This window comes from Orycteropus afer, unplaced genomic scaffold (genome assembly GCF_000298275.1).
Source record: "Orycteropus afer afer isolate SDZICR_OR568_19922 unplaced genomic scaffold, OryAfe1.0 scaffold00036, whole genome shotgun sequence".
Lineage (NCBI taxonomy): Eukaryota > Metazoa > Chordata > Mammalia > Tubulidentata > Orycteropodidae > Orycteropus > Orycteropus afer.
The window spans coordinates 9,301,860-9,309,601 of NW_006921623.1; the positions used below are offsets into that span (position 1 = coordinate 9,301,860).

The 7,742-nt window shown below is 43.1% G+C and overlaps 1 protein-coding gene across 1 annotated transcript in view; it reads right to left on the reverse strand.

The window, feature by feature from the left end:
* ZBTB16 (zinc finger and BTB domain containing 16) overlaps nucleotides 1-7,742 on the reverse strand; it is a 247,814-nt gene that overhangs the window by 153,055 nt on the left and 87,017 nt on the right. The window lies entirely within an intron of this gene.

The window sequence follows — 7,742 nt, forward strand, 5'->3', positions numbered from 1 at the left end:
TCAATTCTATTCCATTGGTCTATGTATCTGTCATTGAACCAATACCAGGCAGTTTTGACTACTAAGACCAACGTTTATTAGTGGTTACCAGTGGTGGGTGTGGGAGGGAAGGGAAAGGGGAAGTCATTGCTTGGGGGTAATGAATTTCTATTAATGGTGGTAGAACAGTTTGGAAATGGATAGTGGTGATAGTTACAAACCATGATGAACTTAATCAACACCATTAATTGTACATGTAAAAAATGCTAAATTGGCAAATGTTTTGTTATATATATTTTTACAATAGAATAATTTTTTTAAAAATGACTTCACAAATGAGGGAGTAAGTTTGAATATGAGTAATGACCAATAATGTAGGGTTTACAGTCCACAAGCATTTTCAGTTCTTCAAGGCTAACCTACAACCCATGAATTAACTTTGTGGTCTCAGGAACCTTACATTTCAAATGTTAAACACCCTGTGTGGTTGATCCTGGGGACAAAGAGTTGTGCTCAATTTATCCAATGAGCCATCAGTTAATCTCATCCCTATCTATTAAAAATATGCTCTCTGAATACTTTCTTCACAACCAAAGGGACAACTCAGAATGAAAGCCGACAATACTATAAAAGGCCTCTTATACTCCTCACCTTACCTTTTGCTATCACTGACTGTGGGGATCAAAAAGCAGAAAAGAGGAAAAATAAAAATAAAAAGAGGACAGAGTGACCAAGCTGACCCAGGACAGAGCTGTAGTGAGGAAACTAGCTCTGTTTGGCTGTAACGCAACCTGAGTTGGGAGATCAAACCAAAGCCGCTGGAGTTTGCAAGTCACTTTTTCCCCAGTACCTACGTTGGCAGCCAAGACAAACACCAGAGGCAGAGCAGAAGATAAATACAGTCAAGCTGTTGAGCTCCAAGAGTCCTAATAAATTAAATGTGGAACTCATATTCAGATTATGTTAAGCATTCTTCATAGACCCACCCTAGCTAAGGAAAACTGCCCTGAGCCCATGTTCAGGAACAACTAGCTCAGCTCCTGTGTGTCTGAGTCCACACTTCACACCTGCCATCCTCTCCACTGATGCCGCTGGGCACTAGTAAAAAGATTTAGGCCACTTAACCATGTCCACAGGAAACCTAAATGTTCTACCTACCAGTTTGTGGGGACAGATGTATGTGCTAGTTACCTGATGTACAGTCTCCTTTGACACTGTAATCTGGCCTTAAAACAGGTCTGTGGGAGCTCTAGTAACATAATGCCTAAGGCATTTGACTGCTAACCAGAAAGCTGGCGGTTCAAACCCACCAATCACTCCTCAGAAGGAAGGCTGGCAATCTACTTCCAGTGATACTGCCTCAGAAACCCAAGGAGGGGTCACTATGAGTCAGATCCGACTCGACGGCAGTGTTTGGTTTTTTGGTTTTGTGGTACTACTGCAGTCAAAACAGATTTCTGAGGACCATGAGGGCAAATCTAGTTGAACTCCTGTGCCAACATGGTCTCACACTGCCAGAGAAGCAATTTCCATTGACACTGATTTGCCAGGAAATCTATTTCCTCTATTATTTCTTTTTTTTTTTAAGTTGCCAGTGAGTCAACTCCAACTCACTGCAACTCCAGGTATGTCAGAGTAGCACGCCACAGGGTTTTTAACGGCTAATTTTTCAGAAGCAGATCATTAACCATCTCTTCCAAGGCCCCTCTGGGTGGACTCAAACCTCCAACGTTCTGCTTAGCAGCTGGGTACACCAACAGTCTGTACCACCCACGGACTCCATTTTCTCTACTTAAAATCCCTGAACTAGATAACCAGGGATAAGATGGCCAAGGCCCCATTTTTTCTGTCATTTCCCTTGTACAGGCATTCCTGAAGGGACCACAGTAAGAAGACCTGAGAGGGAAATCTCATCCCCCTGAGACTACTGGATGCAAGGACTTCAGCCCAAAGCTCAGTCCTTAAAAAGGAAAACTCCCTTTGGGGTCTGCTTGACCTCAAATGCACCTGTTGCTTTCTAAATTCAAGACTGGAGTGGACTTTGGAGCAACTGGCCATCCCCTCCCAGTGGCTACCAGATACTCAGCAAAGAAGGCCTGGCAGAAAATGCAGATGGGGACCTTCAAAGGTGTGGCTTGGTCCCAGAAGGCATACTACCAGCAGGCGTCTCCCAGGGCTCATCAGCAGTACCACAAAGGGCCAGGAGGGGTGGGGCAGACCAAGAGAGTAGCCAACTTCTCTGGTCTAGGGCCTGAATTAGGATTGGAATCTGCACCTCACACTTCTTGCAAATGGACCCATTCACCTCACTAAGTCAGGGCACCAATGGAGATTTTTGAAGAAGGAAGTAGAAAGATGGACAGGCCAACAATCGTGATTTTTGGTGAGACCTGGAAGGTTACCAGCCCTGTGAGTAGCTGCACTATAAAAAGAGTCAGACACTAAGTATTTCCTTTCCCATAAAATATTCATTGCCACATGGCAGAGCCAAGAAGGCGAAACCTCAAGCATTTCTAACTTTGTACTGCAGTAATAACAGAGTTTTATAGGAACCTTCTGATTGTACTTATATCAGGCTATAAATATACTTCCATCTAAGAGAGAGGAGACTACATCTAGCCCCGCCTCAGAATCTCAATAGATACAAGAAAGATCCCAGGTATACCCACAACTCCATTTAGCATTTCAAAAGAAAACACCAGATAAGAGATCTCTGACATGAGTTTTTTAAGGAGGACCTGCAGAGATGCTCTGGTTCCTCTTGCAGACAATACCTGGGGTATACTCAAAACCTGGTTTACAAATGGTACTGCGATTGCTTAACAGGGAAACGATGTCTAGAGTGTCTCATTATTTACCCAGTTCTTGCAATTTACAGAGTGCTTTCCCACTCTTGATCTGCAAAGGGGGCAGGATGGGTGCTGTTATTCCTATTAGGCTCAGAGAGGTTAAGCAACTTGTCCAAAGTTACATCGATAGATGGAAGAAGCACTATAAAGAGAATCGAAGCTCTCTGATTCCATTCCTAGTCCTCTTTCCCTATGGTCACCCCTACTGATATATACCGTAAATAAAACATTATAATACAACTGGAGACATGAACTCACCTTCAGCTGCACGACTCTGTCCTTTGTGACTGATTTGGAAAATAAGTCAGTCTTGGAAAGGCAGTATTTTCCCTTTTTAGCTTATATGAAATGCTGAACACCTGCCAGCAGTTTACCATGGATTGGTAATGTGCACATTAAAACAAGTGTTGAACATGCTATCTGTAACTACTCACATGCATTCACTAGACACACAGAGATAGATGCACAGACTTCTTTTAATTATATTCTTTTACAGCATTCTAGACATAGAGGGCGTGGATTAATAGAATGACGTGTAACAGTTCCACAACATTTGACACTTACTAAATTCATAGTAACAATGGAGAGTGAGGATGGTGGCAGAATATGGTAAATGTAATTAATGTCACTGAACTGTACACTTAAAAATGGCTGAAATGGAAAATTTACACATTATGCATATTTTACCACAATTTTTAAAAAATCATAATAACAGCTTTTCCTTTACCCCAATAATGGATATCTTTCAGTCCTCCTTTCTCCCCTCAAATGGTAAAACTCAGCTTAAAAGACTTTTTTTTAGTGTGTGAATTCATTTACTTCCAAGTATATCTTCAAAGAAAGCAGAGTATCAAAATCACCCACTGCCCTTAGGTACACCTAGGATATTATTATGGACTGAATTGTGTCTCCCCACAAAAAAAAAAAAAAAGAAAATTATGAAGTTCTGGCCTGTTCCTGTAAATGTAGCCTGTTTGGAAATATAGGTTTTCTTGTGTTATGCGAATGATCACAGACTGGAAGAGGGTGGGTCCTAAACCTTCTTGAGTGGTGTCTCATAAAAGAGCAGAACAGACACCGACACACACAGGGGAAGACAGATGTCATGTGAAGATCCCTCTACAAGCCAACGAACACCTGGAGCCACCAACAATAAAGGACTTTCCCCTACAGTCACTGCCCCAATTTGGACTTCTGGACTCCAAAACTTTCAGACAATAAATTCTTATTCTTTAAACCACCCACTTGCGGTATTTTTGTTGTTGTTGTTACGGTAGCCTATTTTTTTTTTTTTTGTTAGGTAACGAAGACACACACTGAGATCAGATGGATTCTGCCAAAGACTAACTTGGCCCATTCAAAATCAATGAACATGTTTTGAAAGCATTTTTAAGTGTGTCACTGGCGGACTGTCTCCGACTTGCAGTAAAAAGTAAGTAGAATAAACCTTTTGCATCTTCGGAAGGTTCTTAACGAAGTCTCTGAGAATTCAGTTTTGGTTGCAAAGAAAAAGAGAAAAAGGTAAACTACGTGCCCCTCTGGGATTATTTATTCTGCTTAGTTCAACTTAAAGCTAGCAACCCTCATGGTTTATAAGAGCCTCGAATAACTCAATGAATTGGGCACTCATTGGTGGGCCATCTGCAGTGAGACCTGCCTATCTGCAAAATAGGAGGCTTCCCTGTGTTTTTTTTTTTCTTCCATTCCAAGATCATCCATACAGTGAACATCCAGCAATACATTTCAATGAATTGATAGCTTCAGTTAGTCAATATTTCCAACATCCGATGCTAAAGAGAAACCAGACCAATGGGGAAAAAAAATTATACACACACACACACACATTTTGTATAAAAGAATTTAGTAAAAAGCGTTTTGGACAAAAACTTTCAAGGATATACCCCAAGGCAAGGTTTCTGAACATCAGCACCATTCACATCTTGGACCAAATAATTTTTTATTGTGGGGAAGTGCCCTGTGTACTGTAGGATTCTCAGCAGCATCCCTGGCCTCTACCCAGTACATGCACCCCCTCAGCTGTGACAACCAAAAACATCTCTACACATTGCCAAACTTTCCCTGGGGGACAAAACTGCCTGCAGTTTTGAACCACTGTCCTAGGGTAAACATTAATTCACATCAGTTCTACACCTGCCATATGCCACTGTGCAAATCGTTAAGTGATAATCAAAATACCAGCCCTTATGTACAAGATCCTGAAATATCAAAGGATTCAATTACTTCCTAACCTTGCACTGACAAAACCAGGAACACACACCACTCTGTTTTGTAAAGAATTTCAGCAGACCTTATAATCAAAAGGATTTTCCAGTTAAGCCTCAGTTAGCCAGAAAATCTAATGAATCATCATACCTTCATCTCCAAATATTCCAGTTAATTGTGCTTTATTCTTTTTACATGAGCATACACATACACACAGTATCACCTTTAAGTATCACCTTAAGCTATGTTTATTTAGTCTCATAAAAGGATTCAACTATCAGCTCACTTCTTGGACCAAATGGAGGGCTGAAAGTATCTATTTTAAGAGCGTTTGGAAGCAGGAATTGGGAAAGCAATTGCAGAAAAGAGAAAATGAAGTTTTGATCACCTCACTGGATACTGTCCTTTCAGAGTTGGCTAACAACAGCCACTGCAAGAGTAGAGACTGTCACCTCCCCACCTTTACATCCAGCCCATAAACTGTCCATGGCTCACGCAGGTCTTCATATGCACGTACTTGCAAGTACACATACCGATTCATGCCCAACCGCTGATGCTGACTCACATGAATTATACAGAGTCAAGCACATTTCCATTATATCCTTGGGGCACAGCATCAGTCCTAGATTCACCAGTGGTACATCTCAACTCTTCTGACACATGCAAGTGGAAGTAGCCAAGGGGAGGGTATGAAGATCCCCTGCAAATATATCTCCCCTTCCAAGACCATCCATACTGCTGGGGCCACAGAAGCCTCCAATACAGCATGTGGAGAGTGTGCCAGCTCTGTCCAATGACCAAGTGGCTGGGGGTGTCTAGCTGCGTGCTCTCTCCAAAGATCCAGACCGTCCCTGGAATGGTACAGTGGTCTCTGAGGTCAGGCTGCACCCTTGCAACATTTGCTCCCCCCACCCCCAAAAGAAGTGAGTATACAAAAAGCAAAGCAGACTATCTCCCAAGCTCTTAAGCAGAAACTTTTCCTATGTGAAAGAAAAACAAAGCCTGGGCTTCCCCAGGCACCCTGACTCTCTCTAGAACTATCATTAAGAGACACTTGATTTCCATACACACCTTGCTCGTCTAAGGAAATCAATATGAAAATCAATTCATCCACTGATATATTTTATCAAGATACATGTGGCAATGCCACATTTCATTTACAATGCAGCACTCGGGGAAGCCAAGGTCACCGGATAGAAAGCGGGCTGCAGGAGGGAGGGCAGGGGAGAAGCCCATGTTCTGCGCTGACTGCAAATAGAAAAGTGAATGAAATAGGAACAGAGATAGCGAAGGGAGCCTGGGGACGCAACAATTACTGTATGGAGGAGGCGCAGCGTTCGTCCGGCTTGCCAGCTTGTTTAAATGTGAAATATTGGAAGATTTCAAATTCTAAGTATTTTTCTTCTGACAGTGGCAAATGAAAAATGGTTTTGTTGGCATGCTGGTCAGTAGAATGCAAGACAATTGTGAGTAGGAAATGAGGAGGGAGAAAGAAAAAATGGGGTGGGGTGGGGTGGGGTCGGGTGGGGTGGAGGGGGAGAGAGACCAGACAGAATCTGGCCTAGGAGGCCAAGACAAAGAATGAAAGAGAGCAGGCAGGAGGCCTAACGGGTATGTGCTGGGAGCCTGTGTAAGGCAGGAAGCAAACGGAAATTTCGACAACCCTTGGGGAGGAAAATTATGATATCTGCATGGCTGCAAAGGGGCATATTTTTAGTAAATCTGAAAGTGATTTGCCACACACAGCAACGTCAACCGCGGAGGGTTCTCCGCCAGCTCCGGTAGCTGTGTCGTGGATCAAATGTACTGGGTAATTGCAGAGTCACTGCTACCCTCTCACCTCTAAACAGAGCAGATTAAAATAGCATGAACAGCTATAATAACAGGTTTGGGATTCAGCTTTTTACAGCCAGAAAAATGCTTATGGAAATAAGGATTTTGCTGACTATTTTCAAAGTGAAGAAAGAGACCAAAGTAGCCAGTAGAGCTGAAAAGCCAACTGTACCCAGTGCCGAATGGGGTCTGGTCTTCAGTGTGCCACCTCCCACCTAGACCCAAAGCTAAAATAAAGGCAGCCAAACAAATTCCTGACACCTGATGCATACCAGGATCGGGTCCTCTCCTCCTTCCACTGTCCCCAGCTAGGGCGTGTCTCTGCCCCTTCCCTTATTCTTCAGCTCAGGACGTCCTTCAGACGCTCTTTATGGCCAGGCCAGTGTTTGCAGTTAGCCTCTCCTTAGGATTTGATGACCCCTTGGCTGCTCCAGAGCCCCACTGAAGGGAGCATGGGTGGGACAAATGGCACCACAGGAGCATGGGTCGGGACAAATGACAGGAGTGTACTCACTTCTGGGGAAGGTAAGCTGACTGCACCAACTTAAACCAAAAACCAAACCAGCTGCCATTAAGTTGACTCCAATTCCAACTCATGGCAACCCCACATGTATGGGAATAGAACTGTGCTCCACAGGGTTTTCAGTGGCTAATTTTTTGTATTTCCAAGGCACCTCTGAGTAGACTTGAACCACCAATCTTTTAGTTAGCAGACTAGCACATTAATCATTTATGCCACCCAGGATTCCTGCACCATCTTAGAACCCTTCTAAAGCAGCCCAGTGCTTCACTGGCCAGAACCCAAACTATATGGTGCTTGTTTTTGAGGACCTAAGCCTCACTTTACAAGATAACACA